This window comes from Phasianus colchicus, chromosome 21 (assembly GCF_987193195.1).
Source record: "Phasianus colchicus chromosome 21, bPhaCol1.hap1.1, whole genome shotgun sequence".
Lineage (NCBI taxonomy): Eukaryota > Metazoa > Chordata > Aves > Galliformes > Phasianidae > Phasianus > Phasianus colchicus.
The window spans coordinates 9,006,037-9,026,534 of NC_143456.1; the positions used below are offsets into that span (position 1 = coordinate 9,006,037).

Sequence of the window (20,498 nt, forward strand, 5' to 3'; positions counted from 1 at the left end):
CATCATGAGTGTTTATCTGTTACTGTGTGTATTTATTCACCTGTCAGTGTGATTGCCACGTATTGGCCAACATGCCCAACCACACCAGTGGCACCACCAGCAGTGCTTTTGAGTCATTCAGGTTGCTTTTTCAGAACTTCTCACATTGATGCATGCACATCTTTTTGCGTACTTATGTGTATGTGTATATACATCACATATATGTGTTTGTGAACACAAACCTACCCAGAGGCTCCTGGTGCAGTGGGAGCTTCTCCTCTTGCAGACCTGCGCTCGCTGCCTGGTGCAAGAACCACGAGAGGCATTTCATTGGTGCTTGTTGAAAAGCAAGCACCCATGCAAGAACTGCAGAAACCAAGTTGCATTTTGGTTGTTGGCGCTTGTGGGTTGTTTTTTTTTTCCTCCTACCACTGGATGGGCGTGTTGGCTCTGCTGTCTGTGCAGTGCGAAATGCTGGGCTGGTGCTGCTGTTGTGATGCCCATTGCATGGTGCAGGAATGCTGGGCTCCTCAGTTCTTCCAGTTGTTTATTGGCGGTGTTCTCGCAGAGTCAGCCCCAACTGCACAGCACCGTTTTCCCTTTGCTCTTTACATGTGATTCTTAGTGGAGAAGTGCAGACTCTGGGAGTTGTGACTGTCAGTGTGTGTGTGTGTAGGAAGAAATTCTGGGGATCACTCCATGTCACCTCTCTGTTTGTGAACATTTGGAGGCCCCCAGGAGGACGCAGGCCATGGGGATGTGTGGCTGAAGGCAGGTGGCACAGCCCCAACCCGTGCTGCTCCAGTGGCTCACCTTCTGCCCCTGGAAAGGCATTTTTTGGTGGGGGAAAAAAACCCCTCAGAATAGAAGGAGATTTTTTTCCAAGCATTTCTCCCAGCGCTGCCCATCCTGAGCTGCTTTGCCGCTGTGCGTTGGGTCACTGTGACAGATCAGAGGGAGAGTTCAGCGGCTGCAGCGCCTGAACAAACCGCTGCTGTCATTAGGCTGGAAATGTAATCTCTGCGGAAGGAGAGGCCATGGTAGACTTAGCAAGATCTGTTCACGTTATGGGAATTTAATGCACCTGGTAGAAACTAACTGCAGGTCATCAGTTTTTATTGGCGTAGTGCAGACATGCAGTGTGATGAACTGATCTGGCAAAGCATTAACAAAGATAAAAAAAAAAAAAAAAATCATAATAAAAAAATCCCAGATCTGTGGGGCTTTTTTGTTGTTGTTGTGGCTGTCCCTGAAATCAGAGTTTATACCACTGTTCAGGTGCTCGGCTGTTCTTCCCCTGTAATTTCAGCTGCTGTGCTGCTGATGTAGATGCACTCTTACACAGAGTTCACAGATAAATTTTTGTCTGACGTGTATCTAGAACTTATATAGTCACCTACTAATTTAAACCAATTTGCCCTAGGTGATGGGTGAATACACTTGAAAATTAAATGGGTCTGATTTAAGCATCCCTTCTCTGAAGCCAAAGATTATATAATTAAATTAAAAGAAAATGTGTTTTATAATAAACTGTATTTCCTCTTGGCAAAATCCAATTTTGAAACAAGATTGTAATATCATATCGAAAAATGTTTTCCCATGGGTATTACCAGTCTATTTCATTTAATTGTTTTCACCCATCCTATGATGAGCTTTCAAAGTAGTGGAAGGAGTGTGGTTTTACAAAGAAGAAGGGGAAAGGGGGCAGGGAGAATGGAGGATGTCCTGCCTGCTGTGGGTTGGTGATACACTGGGCTTGGCTTGGTGGAACCTGGTGCCTCCAGAGCAGGAGAGCTGTGGGTTTTGGGTGCCTGCAGCTGGCCCTCAGCATCTCGGCTGTTCCTTCTCCAGCCATAGTTTGGTGTTTGAGGAAACTTAATGAGCCACGTGTTAAAGATTTTGCAGAAAATATTTAATGCTTTGGGTCTGTGGGTGTGCTCCTTCTCCAGTGCAGCTGTTGGTGTTGATGCTCAGGGTTGGACGGTGCTGTGGTTTCCTCGGGGAAACGGGGAGGGCTTTTCATGCGTGGGTTTGGTGTCCTAGCAAAGTGACAGCAGCAGGACGCAGTGGTGAGAGCAGCCAGGTGGGATGCTCTCAGGTGCCTGGGGCCACAGATGGGACCATGCGGTGCCAACCCACTTCCTTCCGTGTCCTGTCCAACCAGTCTACATCCCTGCTGAGCTGACATTCCTGAAGCCACTGGTTTCTCAACGCCGGCCGCATGCTGTGAGCTGAAGCCCCAAAATGAACCCTTGCTTGCAGGCTTCCCAGCTGTGCTTTGCTCGGCGGCCTCGTTAAACCCTTCAGAGCTTTTATCGGGGATGGAAACATTGACTTTCTGGGAGAATGTTGATTAAAGCAACAGCGAGTGGGAGCTGCAGGGCAGCACTGCTGGGCCCGGCCCGAGGAGCAGCACAGCGCAGCCATGTGATGAGCGCTGCTGCACCCGAGCAGGTTGGGCTGTGCAGGAATGGGGGCACAGGAGGGAGGAAATGCTTTCTGTGGTGTGCAACCGCCGTCAGCCATTTTAGGTTTCTGAATCCTATTTCCCCAGTGCTTCCAAGAGAAGCTTTTGGGGGAGTCCCCAGCTAAAACTCAAATTTGCATTTAAATGGAGTTTTTCTTCTCTCTCTCTCTCTTTTTTTTTTTTTTTTTTTAATGAGCAGGATGCATGGGAGACTCAGACTATTAGGTTTCCTTGTGGGAGAGTGCAGAATTCTCTCACCTTTTACTTCCCACCCCCTCCCCAGCCCCCTTTAATGCACACTTTAAATTAGACATTAAAAAAAGGGAATAGTGCATCTTTAAGGAGGATATAATCATAAACAAATAAGTCTCGTTGCCCTTGCAGCAGAACTAATCTTCCCTCAGCTGAGCTGTGATATAGATCAGTAACAAGAGCCACGCGCAGGGGGCTCCTTTGAAATGCATAATACCTCCTCGTATAAATTGGAGTTGGTGTGATGGAGCTGTGAGATGACATATTGTGGCATGACCCCTCTCTACTGATTGTGGGTGAACCCTGCAAAGGTAAATCTAACACGGCGCACACATCAGACAATTTCATTTTCATCACCCAGGGACAAAAACATAGCAACAGAATCTTTTCAAATGATAATCTGCATGCTGGGCGGAATATTTTCCCTCCCTCCCTTCCCATTTTTTTTTTTTTTTGCATGTTCAATTCATGATGTAGGTGAAAGGAATTATAAATTGCTTCCAAAGTTCATTCATTCTCTTCTTCTCATTCTTCCCTTTCTTTTCCTCCTCCTTTTGCTTTTGTTCCCTTTTCCTCTCTACTGTTCCTCTCTACCTTTCTCCTGTCTGTTTTGTGGTGGTGTTTTTTTTTTTCTTGAAAGAGAAAAGGAACCAGAGAAAGTTTGGCATTGTGTATGTGTAACTGATTCATTCTTCTCATCCCCTCAGGGACGTTCCAGTAATAATGATTTATAGGAGTGCAAAAATCTATGCTCTTGCTGTTACCAACTAATATCCCTCCTACCCTCCAAAAAGGGAGTTTTCCTGTGAAAAGATCTCTCTGCACCAACCCTTCTCTCTCTGCTTCTCTCCACTCCCCCTTCGCCTTCCTGTGCTGTTCTGTTCAAGTACTGGGAGCAATCAGCCCACGTGCGTCACACCAGGAATACATCGTCCTGCAAAGCCCTGTCTCGTGTAGAACCAGTCCCATTCGACTGAAATGATGTTATATATCTGTTCTTTGTTCTTTTCTCCGATGGCTTTGTGTTGTGTGATATTTGCAGTCCTGTTTCCAAAGTAATGCGCTGTGTGGGGCCAGGGGATGCAGGCCCTGCTGGGAAGGAGAGCCTGAATTGTATAACTGGGCCTTGAGGTGTCCGGCAGCCCAGCACTGCCCCAGCAGGAGGGCTGAGAGCTGCCCAGGTTGGGACCATCACATCGTCACATCGTCACTTCGTCCCGTCCCTGATGCCAAGTGACACAGCTATTGTGTGCGCGGGGAGCAACGCGGAGATGGGTTTGTCGGTTCCACCTAGCGTGATGGCCGCCTCCTCCTCGCCGAGGAGAGGAGCGAAATTGAAGGAGAAGAGGTCAGGAAGAGCTGGTCATCCCCTGCCCTTCTCCCACACCGCTCCTTCCTCTGGATGGAAACAAGGCATGACAGATTCCGTGCCTCCTGGGACCGCAGGGATGCAGAAGGGCGCTCGTGAGAGCGGGGCTGGGCGGTGATGCTGACACTGTGGTGACAGTGACAGGTTCCTCCATTAGAAGGAGGCTTTCCCGTGCCATCAGCCCTGCCTGGCATCCCACGGCTGCCCTGGGGCAATGTCTGGGGAATGGCTTGGTGTCCCCTGTTGGCACTGGGTGCAGAGGTGTCGTGCCACACAGGCTGAGGTGGAGCAGGTGTGACAGGCCCCAGGGCAGGGCAGAAATGCACGATGCTCCCATTTCACCAATGCTTTGCCAGTCACACAGCCTCCCTTGGCCTATTTACTCTCTCAGGCGTCTAGTTCTAAAAGTTATTAGCAGATTGCTGGTTTTCTATCAACCTCAGGCACCGGTCTCCCAATGGCACCGTTGTGCTTTAATAAAATGCATCTGATAATCCTCAGATAAAGGCTGAGGAGGTGGGAGAGAGGAGGGGCTCTCGCATGGATCCCTCCAAGGGACGGGGGCTAGAAAAGGGTTAAACACTCATGTTTCTAAATGGCTGAACTACTGTATGTTGTAGTTTTCAACTGCAAATCATCTTTAATAGCAGACATCACGGGATGGCTCATTACATTAAGCTATTTTTCATGCTATCTCCTGTAATATCCTTTAATCCAATGCGTTTCAAATCACCTCAGGCTAAAATAAGAGACATAGCGATGTAATAGCCTAGTGTATTAGTGGGTTAATTGCCCTGTTGTACTCTCTAGTAGATATCTCTGGAATGAGTTCTATATTAATTGTAAATTGCTTAATACATTTAACTCCTTGAGCAGCTCTGCGCTGTGTCTGCAGTGGGCGACCAAACTTTGGGTGCTGTCCTGGCTGCATCCCGCTGTGCGCCCGTGGCCCCATGGCCATTCCCAGCGGGGCACCTGCAGGTGCTGCGGGAGGAAGATCTCAGTAAAACATCACATCTCAGTCCTGGGTTGCTGTCGGGGAAGACGAATGAAGAGCTCCGCAGCGCTGTCTCCGGATGCGGCAGCGGTCACGGACGCACGCGGCGTTCAGTGTCGCACGTAATGTGCAGCTGCTAGTTTTCGAAAATGACTTCTGTAGCAATAGGCAGACGTGGCTGCAGATTTGCAGTCACTTTTCTGAAGATTGGAGCGTAAGTGCTGGCGGGCTCGCAGAGGGTAATGCCACTAATTTCCCTGTATTGCTCCCAGCCGGTGCGGGTGGGATGGGAGGAGGAGCAGCCTGGGCGGACGCTGAGCCGTGTGCAGGTGAGGCACTGCTTGCTCATCTCTTCAGGGACGTTCTGCTTTCTGTAAGTGCTGGCAAAAAATGTTACTGCAAATTTAAAGAGAAGGTGCAGAATAGGAGTGCAGAAAAGCACTGTGCTATGGAAATTTAGGAGAAACTTTCCTGAAGTGCCACCTACCGCTTAAAACCAGCAGCAGGGTGGCAGGGATTTGAGCTGTGCCCGAAAGCCATGGCCACTGGCCTGCCTGGCCAAGCTGTGCCACTCAGCACAGTGCCTGCAGCATGCAGCTCTGTCTGTGCCTGCTGTCTAAGGGAAATACAGTGATTGTGAGGATGCAGTTCAGGGAGCCTTTTTATAACACGCAACTTTAGGCGTATGCTTCAGTTCCAGTGCTTTTAACAGAGCAGCATCTTAATGCTCTTCGCAGCTGGAATGCTTAGTGGAGGAGAAGTTGGGCTTGGGGTGGGGGCTCAGCAGGGCTCTCCTGTCCCACCTGCTGCATGCAGGGTTCTGTTCCTGCCCATATTGCTTGCAGAGCTCCATACACAATTACTTTGGGCTTATGCCCAAAGAGAAGAGAATGTACATACACAAGCCTCTCAGATGGTGACTTCCTTGGAAATGTAGCCCAAGTAATGCTATTTGTGCCTTGCAGGGTGCAGAGGAGCAATGAAATGGGCTCCGTGTGCTGGGAAAGCTGGCAATGGGTGAGGAAAAGTTCCTCATGCTCAGCGGATGTCAGCTAGAACCATCCCTGGGAATCAGTTCCTTGCTCAGTGCCCTCTGCCATGGAGGCAGCAAAGCACAGGGCCGCCTCACTGCAGTCCTCTGTAGGCAATTCTGCCATAAGGTAACTGCACTGACTTCAGCAGAGCCACTCCTGGTGTGTACTCTGTATGCAAGGAGGAGCCGGGCACAGAGTGATGCTCTATCATTGCCTCACCTGTTAACAGTTCCTTCTGGTTGCGTGAACAGTTAGTTTGGGCTTAAAGAAATAGCATCACTATTCCAGAACATAACACAAAGATATCTGAGGGACAAGCTGGGTGAAATGTTCATAGCTTGTAGGAGAACGTTCCTGTGGAGCTGGGGAGCAGATTGTTTGGGGAAGGAAAGACACCCAATGCTTAGAGAGCTGGAAAAAATCCATCGAGTGATTCTCTCCTCTCTATAAAATAGGTGGTAATGCAATCTGAGCTTAATTTTGATGGCACGCTGTACTTCATAACAGCGACAACACCTTAAAAAATGTAATGAAAGGCCCTGATTTATTACCGAAATAATCCATTCAGCACTCCAATAAATAAAGGGAGAAAATACAACCAATGTTTCGGGAGAAGGGAAAAAAAAAAAAAAGCGAGAGAAAAATTGCAGCGCGTAGCAGTTTTCTGTGAACGCATCCAGAGGCTGTGCCACATGGTTTGGCTTGATTTTTTTTATATTTTTTTTTTCAGACAAATATCGATTCAAAGCTAGATTTGCAGCTCAGGCCTGGTGTCCTCTCTGCATTTACTTCTAAAACTCTGGCCATGAGATGCAGTGGCACACGGAGTGGCTCTGGGTGGCCAGGAGGAGGAGAAGGGGAGGAGAAAACCCTCGTGCTCTGCCTTGCAAATATTTGATTTTGAATATGCTCTCGTAGCTGTTATTATGTGCAAAGCAAACATGTTTTCTCTTCGTGCCAAATTTGTTTTAATAACGCAGTGTTACTTCTGCAAATGTCAGCTGCAGCCTCGTTCTGTTCTGGTGGCGCTCGGCCCGAAGGCTGGGTGTTTTATGCTCCCTCTCCATTGCTTCCATTAATCTGTTTAACATGCTGGCGGTGGCAATGACAGCAAAGGCGATGAAATCCCTGCGTGGCAGCGCTGGTGCTGCCGTTCTGCATGCATGAGGAACCTGAGCTGCCCAAGGATGGTGCTGGCTGTGCCCCAGAGCCCCACACCCTGAAGAACCCCACAGCCCTGCCCGGCTTAATTGGCCTGTTTGTTTGGCAATAAGTGATTCCTGCCTGTCGCGGGCCGGATTGTTTTTCACACCATTAAATGAAGTTCTGCTGTATTGATTCCTGTTTTTCCAATTTGAAGCCTGAAAAGTGATGAAGACATTTTCTTGTTTTCTCATGTACTTTTCCCTCAGTTCATTTAGGTGAGCTGTCTTTAGTTCCTTGCTCCGCTCGCTGTAATTGCTTCTTCAGAGTGATGCTACACCGCAGGCGTGGGGCTGCTGCCTGGCTGGCCTTCCATAGACAGACCAAGCAAGGTGAAGCTGAAGTCATCAGCAGGTTGGTCACAAATGACATATCTGTAGCGGTGCATTGCTGTCTGCTGCTGCTGGAACCTCAAGCAGTGCCAAGGCTGAGGGCAGGACCACGGGACAGCTTCAGGCTGTTCACTATTTGGCTTCAGAGCTGGAAGTAGCATGGAATATTAATTTTCTTTGGGCACGGATGTTGTCCTCTTTACTTTTGTGAAAAATTTCGGCGTTTGGATGTTTGTGTGAGGTGTGCAGGTGAACACAGAGAGGTGGTGCCTTCCCTTTGGTGTCTGTGGGGATGCCAACGCTCCCTGGAAGCACAGCATCAAGAAGAAACGTTCTTTCCCTGAAATATCTTGTAGTTGTGTGGATGGGGAGCTGAGGGCTGTGGGTTCATGGTGCACGATCTGTCCTTTGTGTTCTTGGCATCTGTAATCATGGAGGTCCCTGCTCCTGAATAGCCCTGCAAAGCACTATTACAATACCAAATAATCTGTGAAATAGACAAGAGATCGGGGAAGGAATGCGGCAGAAGGATGAGTTTGTGCCAATACATTATTCCAAGAATAGTAAAAAAAAAAAAAAAAATCCAGCATGTGGTTTGAAAACATGGTGCCACGTAGGCACATAGGGACAAAGCTTGAAAGTAATGGCCCTTGGATCTGAGTGGACACATTTCAGCAAGGGAGCTGCACTGGGCACAGCAAGTAGCAGAAATTCATGAGTCAGGAGGGTTTCAAAATTTCCTTGTTTCCTGCAATTGTTAAATCCTCAGAAAGAGGGTAAAAATCAGGAAAGGGGGTAATTTTCAGAAATGGGAGATCTGTTTACCACCTAGGTGGTAGGAATGAGATCGCGTGTGTGGTTTTTTTTTGTTTCTTTTTTAATTTATTGTAAACTACCTTATGACAATTGGTGATAAAAGAGCTGAGCCTTTCAAAAATCCATTCTAATAAAACACCGTATGACCTCATAGATATGCATAGGATTTAGAAATAACATGGATTTTAATGAAGGTACTTGAAAGGTATGGTGCCATATTGCAATTTTATGGAAGATCTTAGATTAATGAAATTAAACGTGAACTGCATTGTTTAGATGATGAACTTAAGGTCATATCTGCAGCATTTGAAAGAGAAACCTTGAGTGGAGGGTGTAGAATCATTGATTTAGACCCTGGTAGACAGCTGAATAGCAAGCATTGAAGCATGAAGGTAAATTCCCATATTTCATTGTTAGAAGGTTAGCTGGTGGCTGCCAGCTTTTCAGTGATAATCACCAACCAATTCCACCCTGTTTCAAAAAAGATTTTGCTTTTGTGTGCTAAGACACTTTTAAAAACCATTACTGTTCAAAGCAGGGGCACACTGTTTAAAGAGAAGCTATTTCTGGAAAATATAGGATGGCAATGAGTTGATGCTGTCCTTGGATAGCGATGCTATTAAGTTCATTAGGATAATCGTCCATTTAAAATGCTTATAAGGAGAATTTAGACTGTTTGCTGAGGGTGCCAGACACCTCCTACCGCAAGTCATAGAATCATAACTACCTGTCACCAGTAATTAGCTCTTTTGCTTCCTTAAGATGGTCTATAAGACAATGGCCCTTTCAGATTTAAGTACTGTTTCCCTGCCCAGACACACGCAGGCACGCAGCACACACACACACACACAGGGAATGGATGGATGCACGTGTGTTAAAATAATAGACGTGAATTTGTACAACAGGAAAATTGCAAGGAATGAAATCCTCAGGCCTAAAGAATAAGTGATAATGGAATGATACTGCCAATTACAGCTCGAGAACAGTGTTGTCACAGGGAACAGCTCATGGAGATGGAAGGATGAGGGGAGGAGAAAAGGTTCCCTTTTGACAGTTTGCCGTTAAAGCGAATTTGTCAAGGATGTTAAAATTAGATTTAACTGGGCCAGATCCTCAGATGACATAAATCAGCCTGGAGACTTCAAACCATGGGCTGGCCACACATTCCTCTTTGTTCTTTCTTCATCTTTATTATCTGCATCATAACACTGCCTGAAGGCTGCAGTGATGCTTTAAGCCCCATTGTCTTAGTGCTGTACAGATGCAGTAAGAGAAGGTGCTGCCCTGCATTCCCCTGCCCTGGGCACTGTCTTTTATCACTTAAAACATCTGTGGGTTTTACAAAACCTACCGTGTGTGGGAGATGGACCTTGTCTCACCCAGGCTTTGGGCTGTGAGGCAGTTTGTGGGAACTGGTCTCTTTCCAGGGTAGGTGAGATGAGCTGCTTTCCACAACAGCAAGAGCAATCAGGTTCCCTTTAATGAGTGCTGTTGCATACCAGAATGAGTACATGGAGCTGGGGGCAAACCCAAAGAGATGCTCACAGGTGGGAGTGGGGTGGGTGTTGTTCTGTGTGCTTTCTCCTCCAGCCTGAGTTTTTGGCAAGCTGAGTGAAACCCTGCCACATCAGGAAAGCTGCCAATAAGGAAATTAGAGAAGAAATAGTGTTCGATAATGGTCATAAATGCATTATGATCATTCCTCTCATTAGAAGCTTGTTTTCTCCCTGGCCTATACCAGAAACAGCTTGTACATAATTTATTTGTATGTGTTTGGGGAGAAGAGGCAAAGGGAATAAAACCTAAGCCGCTAGACATTCAAAAAGGCAGCTGGGAGATGCAGAGACATGATGCTTATGAAAATAAATGGAAGACACGTGTTCAAATCCCCTGGTCATTCTTGAAGATCTTGTCCCTAGAAGTTATCTGACAGTCCATTCCAAATGGGGCACTGCCTCCCACATCTCCAGCACGCATCCAGATGCAGACAGGCAGTAAGAGCAGCTTATATGGGATCCGAAGGGTGGCTGCTCCCCTTTGCAGAGCTTTCTGCCACGTGCAGCTCTTGGTATGAGACAGACCAGCCCCACCGTGCCCAGCTCTGCAGAGCTGGTTGGCTGAGCTTCTCATAGAGCTGCAACTTTCCACTCTGTGCTAAATCTGCCAACAAATATTTTTTCATTTTATAAAGAATCTATTGGCATTGGCCACTTCAGAAATGCTGACCCATTAAGTCTAAACAGGCAAGTTAGGGCATGTGAAATATCAATTGATTATAAAACCCATATTAATTGACGTTTAGCAGCCCCACTAATGGAGAGGAGCTCATTACATAGCAGTTAACCCTCAACGCATATATATTAAATAATCAATTAGTATTTATTTAACATACAATCACCTCCCTATTAGAGCTAAATTAAAAGCCTCTTTATGGAGGCCTAGCAGAAAGCACTGCACTGTGCTAACCTGCAGCCAGGACTGTGTGCTAACAGCATGGATCTGTGTTACCTCTGCTGCCCCCGAGGTGCTTTAAGTGACAGCCTGGAAGGAGGGCATTGCTGTTACACCTGGCTCTGGGAAGGGGAACTCTGCCCTGGGCTGGGATGGAGCAGAGAGAGGCACAGCTCATGATAAATCTTGCATAGAGCCGTGGAGCAAACAGCTCCTGCAGCACAATGTGTTTTGCAGGCTGATCCTGCTCCTGGGAGAGGCCAGGCTGAGAGGGAAAGGGGGAAGGAGGGAAAGTCATAATTTCCCCTTTGAGGACGGATTGGAAAAGTGCTGCTTGTCCCAGGCTGAGCAGGGCAAGCTCTCTGTGTGTTTGGCACATCTTTCAGCTGTGAAAAGAAGGCTTCAACACCACACTGCCTCTTATAATCAGAATGTTCAATTAAGAGGAGGTCACGAAGATGATCAGGGGACTGGAGCACCTCCCCTATGAAGAAAGGCTGAGGGAGCTGGGCTTGTTCAACCTGGAGAAAAGAAGGCTGCGGGGTGACCTCATTGCAGCATTTCAGTACCTAAAGGGAGCCTACAAACAGGAGGGGAATCAACTCTTTGAAAGGGTAGATAACAGCAGGACGAGGGGAAATGGTTTCAAGTTGAAGGAGGGGAGATTTAGGTTGGATGTCAGGGGGAAATTCTTTACAGAGAGAGTGGTGAGGTGCTGGAACAGCTGCCCAGAGAGGCTGTGGATGCCCCATCCCTGGAGGTGTTCAAGGCCAGGTTGGATGGGGCCCTGGGCAGCCTGGTCCAGCATTAAATGGGGAGGTTGGTGGCCCTGCATGTGGCAGGGGGTTGGAGATTCATGATCCTTGAGGTCCCTTCCAACCCTGGCCATTCTGTGATTCTGTGAGGCTACGTAGTGAAAGGTGAGCCGAATTTCTCCAGAATTAAACACAGTGCCAAAAGAGCACCCACAGTTCCTGGGCAGTGGGGTGGATGTACCCAGAGATGTGGGACACAGAAGGGAAAGGCCTGAAAGTAGAAGAAAAAATATTTTCAAGGGTAAAAAAAAAAAAAAAAACAAAAAGCAAAACAAGGAGAGATGTGGGCAGACAGCGATGCTATATAGAAAGCAGAGGTGGCGCGGTTGGGTAATGGATATAGGGCAAACTGGGGAGCTGGGAAAGGAGGAGAACTAAATTGCTCGAAATGAGTCTCTCCTGTGTTATGTCCTGAGCTGCCATTTCCATCTGTGTGGAGCGCTGAATATAAGCAAATGGATTTACACCAAACAGAGATAGGAGTAAGGGCCTGGCAAGGAAGAGTAAAGCACGGAGCAATTCTCTTTTCCTTGGAGCCTCGGTGAGTTTTATATTCGGGTCTAATAGGCCCCAAACCTATTTGGAGTTGAATTATATCACCCCTGCCCTATGCAATAATCTGTTTTCTGGTGGGGGAGAGCTGGGAAATCAAGCAGCTTCTCCAGAAGTCAATTTTGGTTCTCAAAATGGAGCCAGCTTGAGAAATAGTCATTGATCCACTTCTCAACTTGGAGCGAATTTCCATACAAATAATCAGATGCTCCCAGCTGCCAGAGTTTGTAATGCTGCATGTTTCCCTGGGTGGGGTGGGAGGGCTGGGAGAACTGGAGCTGAGCAGGCATGCTTGCTGCTTTGGGTTCCTCCTCTTTGCCATACAAAGTCTGAATTGGGAGTTGCATGGGGGATGGGATGGGAGGGGATGCCTTGCCTGCCCTCTTGGCAAAAATAAATGAGCTAACGAAAGCAAGTTGTTTGGCCTCGTCCTCAGCTGACGGAAACTGGAGCTGCCCTATTAGCCTTAAAAAAACCTTGATCCATTTAGGCTCCTGAGAAAGTATCTGTGAATAACCCAGGGAATGCGGCTTGATCAGGCGCCCTGGAAACTTGGGGAGCTCTGACAGCAGGGCAGCTGATTCCATTTATACACATGTGCAAAGGGGTCTGTGCCCCCCCAGTGCCTGGCTGCCCTGGGGGAGAGCCCCAGCCCTTCTGCTTCAATGGCTGTGGAGTGGCAGGGAGTGCCAGTGGGTGCAGGGGAGACAGAGATGGGGCAGGACCAGGCACATAACCAGGGATGTACCAGAGGGGGGGGACTTTGCTGAAGGGATAAGCAAAATTAAACAGGAGGAATGTAGCAGTGCTGTATGAAGTGTGAGGGTAATAATGAACCCGATAGGAAAAAATTACTTAAATTATTTTGGATCCATCCAGAGATCCAAATAGGATATTATTTAATTATTAGAATATTTAATTGTAATTCAGGCCACCTTTGCTTTTCATCTCTGCTGTGGAATAAAATGCAAGCATGGGTCAGTTCCTGCCCCCCAAAACTTGGGGAGGACTTTGCTGTTTGCTGCTCTGTGTTAGAAAGAGACCTTCGTGGTCCTTCCTCTCCAAGGACAGCACCGGTTGCCTGAGCAAGTGATGGTCACCTGTATTCACAGGTATATGATGTATTTTTAGCACCCGCAATAAATTACTGCTTCTTTCCTTACAGCTTCTGGAAACATTCCCAGTCCTTGGCGTATTCATCAGGATTGTTACAATTCTGCTGCCACGAAGAGGGAAGTATCTTGTTCTCCTGTTATTTATTAGCATATGCTGTAGTGTGAGGGACCGTGGTGGGGAGGGGAGCCCTGCTGTGAGGGGCACTGGGTAAACACAGCCGAAATGACAGCAGCAGTCCTCATCACAGAGCGTTAGCAATTCAAACAGCCACGTCAGGCAGAGAATTTGAGAGACGGATGTAACACAAGCAAAGGAAGAATGTGGCAGTTTGCAAACAGTGATTTTTTTTGTAGGTGTGTTCATTCTTGAAGTACCTCGAAAGAAATGCAGATGAAATGCGTGGTGGGCAGGTCTGTGTGCAAGCAAGGCCTGTTGGAGCTTCACGTTGGAGATGTAGAAACTTCTTTGTCTCGTAGAAAGAGATAACAAGAGGGCTTTTTGAAAATGTGAGAAAAGCATTGGAGGCCTGCTTTTGCCTGAAAGCACAGTGGGATAAATCATGAGTCTGAGGAGCAGGGAGTCGTGTGCTATTCTATTAATAAAAGCAGAAGAAAGTAGCAGAACAGAAGCAGTGGAGCAAACCCAAAAGCCAGTGCCCCACCAAACGGGCAGAAAACCTCACCAAACAAAAGCTGATGAATTTAAGAGGTAGAATTTGTTGGCAGACAAACTGGGCTGATGTTTCCTAAAGCAACCAGTTTAATCCCTCCATTCTGCTAAGGCAAACACCAAACAAAAGAAATCTGCTCAACATTTTCTATTAGCCTGAAATTTTGCTGTAGAGAAAATGATAACACAGAAGGAATTTCCTTGGGAAAGAAAAGAGAAAAGGGCGCTGCGCAATTATTTTAGTTCAGACGACTGCAATGCTAAAAATGAATTCTGGGGCAGGACAATAAAACCATAGACGAATATTAATTCTGCTTCCAATCATCCAAGGAGTTCAGTCACCGAAGCCCATTCATAGTCTGTGTGGCTCAGAGGGATGCTCCAAAAAAACTTTGAAAACCCCAATCTAAACACGTCTGTGTCCAGCTTTCTAAAGATCCTTCTGTGTGGCTGCAAAGAATAAGTAATTTCCATCTGTAACACGTTATGAAGTCCTCAGGAAGTAGGCACCAGGGCAGTGTAAAATGGTTATTTTAGCAGTATCTTCTCTTACAATTGCTTGTTCTCCATCTCCGCGGAGGGCGGCTGGCAGCACAGTGCTGCAGTGATTTAAGCCCACCAGGCTGCGGTGTTGGCTCTGTTGTGAAGTGCCTGAGCCCTGTGCAGGACTTGGCCATAAACCGCACAGCCCAAGGAAGATGTTGCTTGTTTTCCAGGACAGGATGAAATCACCCCGTGCGTGTCCTCTGTCTATTGCCTCTCCGGGCAGGGAAAACATAAATGCCTTTCCCATCATTTTATTTATCGCCTTTCTGTGTTTCCTGGGAAAAGCCTATTTTTATTTTTTAGCACTTTGTGTGTGTGTGTGTGTCTGTGTGGGGTAAATGTGTGTGTGTGTGTGTTTCGGAGGTTAAAAAAAATTTCTTGCTGTCAGCAAGTGATGTTACAAACCTGCTCTGACAAGGCTGGTTGTATATTTACAGTTGGTGAGAGCGAAGGCTTCATCAATCTTCACGCTTTGAAAGGGACAGGCCCGCTCCCATGAGCACCTGCTCCGGGAGAACAGCTGAACTGTGACTTTCCAGGGAGCTAGCTGTAAATTTTAGCCATTCCCCCCACAGCCCACGCATGCTTGAGCTCTTTAACCTTCCCAGGCTGGCAGGAGTCCCAGCAATCAGTTTAGTGCAAAGACTGGGGTTCTTTTTAATTAACCTTTTGTTTCCCACTGCAGGTGTTTCGAAGTTTCTTAATGTTAAAAAGGAAGAGGGAAAAAAAAAACTGTTTGCAGAGGTGCATCCGCTCTCTTCCAGTCTTGCTATGCCCGGTGATCAGATGGGACCGGTCTTTCTCATCTTTCTGCTCCTCATTTGCCTCCTGCATGTAAGATTATAACAACATCTGCTCCGAACCTCTGTAGGCATCTCCACAGAATGTTCCCATGAGCGCATTTCAGTTCTGTCCTGCAAGGTCACACTTCCATCCTTTGTGAGGCACCTGTTTTCCAACCCACTCTGCTTTCCCCAGGCAATGTTCTCCCGACGCCTGACTCCCTCAGTGGGTTGATGTTCTGTTTAATTAGTTTGGCCTCTCGCACCCGGCCGGGAGAAGTTTGATTAGAGACTCAGACAACACTTCTGTTCCTTCAGCCCCCCGTGCTCCCAAAACACACACCCGATGAAAGGAGAAAAAATGCCCTTTCCTACAACTCCATCCAGCCCATCCTGCATGGACCTCCGTGCTGGTACAGCATACGAGGCTGGTGAGAAGTCAGAGCTTAGAAAACGTCATGGTAGAGCACAGGGACAGGGTTTACTTATGTTGTGTTTAGGAAGCACTGCACTACTGTCATGCATTGGAACAGGCTGCCCCAGGAGGTTGTGGATGCCCCATCCCTGGAGGCATTCAAGGCCAGGCTGGATGTGGCTCTGGGCAGCCTGGGCTGGTGGTTGGTGACCCTGCACATGGCAGGGGGATTGAAATTAGATGATCATTTTGGTCCTTTTCAACCCAGGCCATTCTATGATTCTATGATCTTTTTCAAGAAAGCACTTGGTTTTCTTTAGCACTTGCCCTGTTAATAAAAGAATCTGCATCATTTTGTATGGTTAAGCATCGACAATATTTGCTGCTTAAAGGCTTGCCATGTGAAAACCCAGCTACCTAAATTCCAAACACCTCATTTCAGAAGGGAAATATTCCTGCACTGTGAGAGGGGAGTGCTGTTGTCCTATTTGAGCAATAAAATCAGTCGAACAAGACTGTTGTATCTCTAAGAAAATTCATACGTGGAAATTTATCACAAGGAAAAAATACACTTAAGCCCCACTTAAAATAATAAAATACATCTTTTAGAGAAAGTTTCAGACTTTTCTGGGTAAGAGGAATAATGGTTTCTATAATTTAATAGGTGCTAAATTTGGTGAGGAGTGCCAGCAAATCCATTTCACATAATGATATTTTATCTCCCCTGAAACGGTCATTTTCACAAATGCCTTTTTATTGGTTCCCTTGTCCCATGAAGCACCCAGGCTGGAGCTGGGGTGAGTATAGCAGTGGGGATGAGTAGGGAAACCGATTAATAATGGGGACACAAAACATGGGCAGGAACTGCACGGCAGTTAAATGTGCTCCCTGTATATAAAGAACAATTCTACTTTGACCTGCAGGGCTCTGGCTTTTTTGCACTTCCTCTTGTAGGAGTTAAGGTGGATGCAACTATTGAAAACCAGAGATGACCCACATAGAACTGTGGGTGAGAATAACACTGAAAAGACTGAAAATAAAACAACCAACAGCCCTCCCTTTCTGCAGTTTGTGAGCACTGCCACTAAAAATAAACTGAGTTTCAGGAAAGGGAATCGAGAATTTTTTTTTCTGGTTGGGAAAAAGAAGTGGAAAGTGCAACAGATTTTCAAATCAGAATAAAATGGAAAGAAGGGGAAATACATAAGGGTTGGTTTAAAGAGGGAAGGCATGAATTAAAGTGTGATACATAGGCGTGGTGTGAAACGGTCAGCGATACTCACAATCAGCACAAGGTCTTTGCTGCCCTCCCTCTTATGTGTCATATGCTTGTAATTGCCATATACTTGTAATTCCATTGTATTTTTTTTTTTTTTTTTAGTTCTGCCACCCTTTGAATTCTCCCTCTTAAGTGGTGTGTTGCCTGCCTGGGAGCTCCTGCAGCCCTGCCTGTGTGAACAAGGATGTGATAACACTGGGTCCTGAAGCTGCAAATGCAGAAGGAACCAAGGAGTAAAAGAATTGACAAGACAAGCGGTGGTGGGAAATGGAGGGAAGACTGTGAAAAAGGTTCTAATAAATAATAAGAAATGTTGCATGGGCCAAAGGAATAATAGATCAGCGATGGGAAGACTCTAAAAGCTGCTGAGGGTTATTTATTGATGGACATTGTTTAAAAAAAAAAATCAGTGACAGTTTTCCTTCGTGTTCACAAAGGCAGATGGCAGGGCAGGTGCCAGAATGAAAGATAAATTTCCTTTTGCATAAAGAAGAAATATTGAAGGAAACTGAGCAGAGGTGATGGAGAAATTAGAGCGTTGAAAGACCCTGAAAGCATGCGGTCCATGTCAGCCCTCTCTCAGGATTTTCATCTGAGTCAGCAGAAAGCAGGAAAAACTGTTGCGGGAAATGAGAACCTCTTTGAAGACCAGTAATGGAGAGGTTCCTGCAAGTGCCACGTCCAGAGCTCTGAGGAAGGCTTTCCAGGAATTAAAATTGGTGGTGCAGAAGGTACCTCGTATGGCTGAGTGGCCAGTGTGCATCACAATCTGGGACTGCAGTAGAGAAATAGTTAGAATTTATGAATGTTATTAAGGGAAACCATCAAAGATTCAGAAATTGGAAGCCGGGCCAGTAACAGGAGAAGAAAACTGACGGAAGGTTTGTGAGGAGTTTGTGCAAATCATGAGCCAGGGGAGAGCCAAGAGATACAACTTGTGCAGTGGCAGCAAAGGTTGGGTGTAACACAGTCAAGATAACATAGAGGGGAAGTGATGAGTGTGGGACATGGAAGTGCTGGTGGAGCTCTGAGCTGGTGGTACACATAGCTGCTGTGAGGATGCATTGGTTTCCATTGCCCTGGCTGTGAGCGGGCAGGTTGGGGGGTCTGTGGGGGTCTGAGGGCACCGGGGGAGGGGTTACAGAGTGGACAAGGAAGGGAACGAACCCTGCAGGAGCTGAGGGCACCTGGCCTGGCTGGGGAACCTGAAGGGTGCGTCCAACCCAAGGCCAGCAGCTGTGCTTCTGCAACATGTGCTAGGGAGCTCTAATTAACAGCTCTCCAATCATCCCTGCAGTAGGTGAGTGCAAATCAGACGGCCGTTGTCAAACACGGTGAATCAGACTTGCCAACGGTTAACCAGGAGGAAAACTGTTTATCTGAAAGCGGAGTTTGTTTTTTTTGGGGGGGGGGAAATAGCATCACTGTGGGTCGGCCATTCATCTGATATCCAAACAGCATTAAATCACTCATCGTGTTGCTCGCAGTCAGCAGGTAACGGGGGCTGACAGAAGGATCTGCGGGCTCTGCTTCCTGCACGTCCTCGTGTCTTTGTTTCAGGAAAGCCGCCTGCCCTTCTACAGCAAAGGAACGCGGCAGCCTGGATCCACGTTTGCACGCACAAACCCCACCGTGTCAGACGAAACCCCTCACAAAGTCCCATCAGGTGATGGCCGCGACGGGGTTACGTGGGGGGCCTTCATCAGAGCTCAGCTGGGGGTCCGCAGTGTAAAGAGGGGATGAGGAGGGAGGTTCTCCAGCACAGCACAGCTCGTGCTGCCTGAGGGCTGCCCGGACCTCAAACAGAAGGAAGCGAGGAAAAGCGGACGGAACGCGTCCCCTCGGAAGCGGGGCACGCCGGCTGCAGGGCCGCTCCCCGACGGCCGCAGCGGCAAAGCGCTCAGCTTCCGCCTCGTGCGTTGCTTGAGCCGCGCGTTGCGCTCCGCGCACGAGGCGCCGTGCAGCCCGGAGGGTGGAGGTGACCCCACGCGCGCACGTGGCGCTGCGCGAGCCGCGGCCGTCGGCGGGAAGCGGTGGCGGGGAGCCGGGCCGCCTCAGCGCCGCTCGCCTCGACGGAACCCCCCGACCCGCCGCGGCTCCCGCAGCGCCCGCCCTCCGCCGCTAGAGGCTGCTGCACACTTCGTTAAACCGACGCCCGCGCGGCCGTTCGCGGCGGATCCCGACGGTAGGTGCGGCGCGGCTGGGCGCTCCGAGGGCGGCGGGGCGGGGCGTTCTGCTCCCGGCGGGGGGCGGCCCCGGAGAGGAGGGGAGCTGGGGGGGGGGTCGTAGCGTGGCGGCTTTGCTCCGACGCCTTTGGGGCGCTCCCCGACGGGGAGGTGTTGCGCGCCGCAGAGATGCGCGAACGCCTGTAAAAGTAAATAAGTCACGGCTCCACGTAAACGCGTTTGCAAAGGAATCCTGGCAATCCCGAGGTAAAGCGCTGTGAGAAATGCTTTGTGTGAGAGGAAGCGCGGTTCTCGCGCAGCACCGCACGGCGTCGCGCACGGGAGCTCAGCCCGAGGCCGGGAGCAACGCGCGGCTCGCAGCGCTGCGCGCTCGGTTCGGGCCGCTCCGCCGCGCCGCTGCTCGCACAGAACATTGCGCACCTGCACTCCGCTGTTGTGCGCACGGAGCTTCAGGCTGCGCTTACACTAAGTAAATACCAGCATTTTCACCGGCCTCCTTCCTCCCGTCCGCAAAGCGCAGGCTTGCTTTCCGCTCCCGTCCCCCTTTTGCCACCAACTTGATCTTATTAGGCTGCAGAAGTATAGGTTTGTCGTAAATCTGGACCACAGAGAGCAGCCAGGCTCGTGTTTTCCTTTCTGTATCTTTCATTGGTGACGTCGGTTCAGGGTTTGGGTCATTTATTATTTAATTAATTATAGAGTTATTTTGTTTTGTCAACATCCATCACACAGTGCAGAGTGTTATTCAAAACCGACTACAGCAGTGGGTTGACCATGCTGTGTAAAGGAGTAGTACACTTTAATGCTGTCCCGTGGTATTTCTCCTTTAGCCCTCTGCACTGCTGAGTTGGGATAAGTGTTGGCATCCTCTGCCTGCAGAAGGGCAGGGAGCCAGCTGCACCCATCCGCATCCCCAGGGCTCGGGGTCACCTCATGGAGTGCTGCTCCCACAGCCTGGCTGTGTTCACACACTGCTCTGTGAGCGTTTCACCCAACCAGCACTGCCGTGGGCATTCAGAGCTGCTAAGAAGTGAAGATGATGGGGCACTGTCAGCCTTCCCGTGGGCTGCGTGTTAGGCAGCATTGCTGCTCTGCCTTTTAGTAATTTTATGGACCTGATATTTTAAGGCACCGAAGGGAACGATGATGTTCATTCAACATGTGAGATTATAAAACGGTGAAGTGTTTGTTTGCATGGCCTGGGTTGGTAATGCCTGTTTTAGAGAGCTTGTTGTTTT

General features: G+C 48.3%; 1 protein-coding gene and 1 long non-coding RNA gene across 8 annotated transcripts in view; both read left to right on the forward strand.

Moving 5' to 3' along the window:
• Positions 1–19,053, forward strand: part of MRM1 (mitochondrial rRNA methyltransferase 1) — a 39,424-nt gene extending 20,371 nt beyond the window's left edge. For 3 of the 6 annotated variants that reach the window (XR_016459286.1, XR_016459285.1, XR_016459288.1), the window contains one exon: positions 7,511–11,990. The gene's annotated coding sequence lies outside the window, so the exon portion shown is untranslated. Of the gene's footprint in view, positions 1–7,510; positions 11,991–12,131; positions 12,257–13,432; positions 15,433–17,176 lie in introns of those variants that run through there. The other 3 variants (XR_016459287.1, XR_004166685.2, XR_004166686.2) reach the window with 3 other exon arrangements.
• A 48-nt stretch (positions 19,054–19,101) lies between these two features.
• Positions 19,102–20,498, forward strand: part of LOC116227939 (uncharacterized) — a 115,707-nt gene continuing 114,310 nt past the window's right edge. For both annotated transcript variants that reach the window (XR_016459238.1, XR_016459239.1), the window contains exon 1: positions 19,102–19,259. This is a non-coding gene — a long non-coding RNA (uncharacterized LOC116227939). The remainder of the gene's footprint in view (positions 19,260–20,498) is intronic.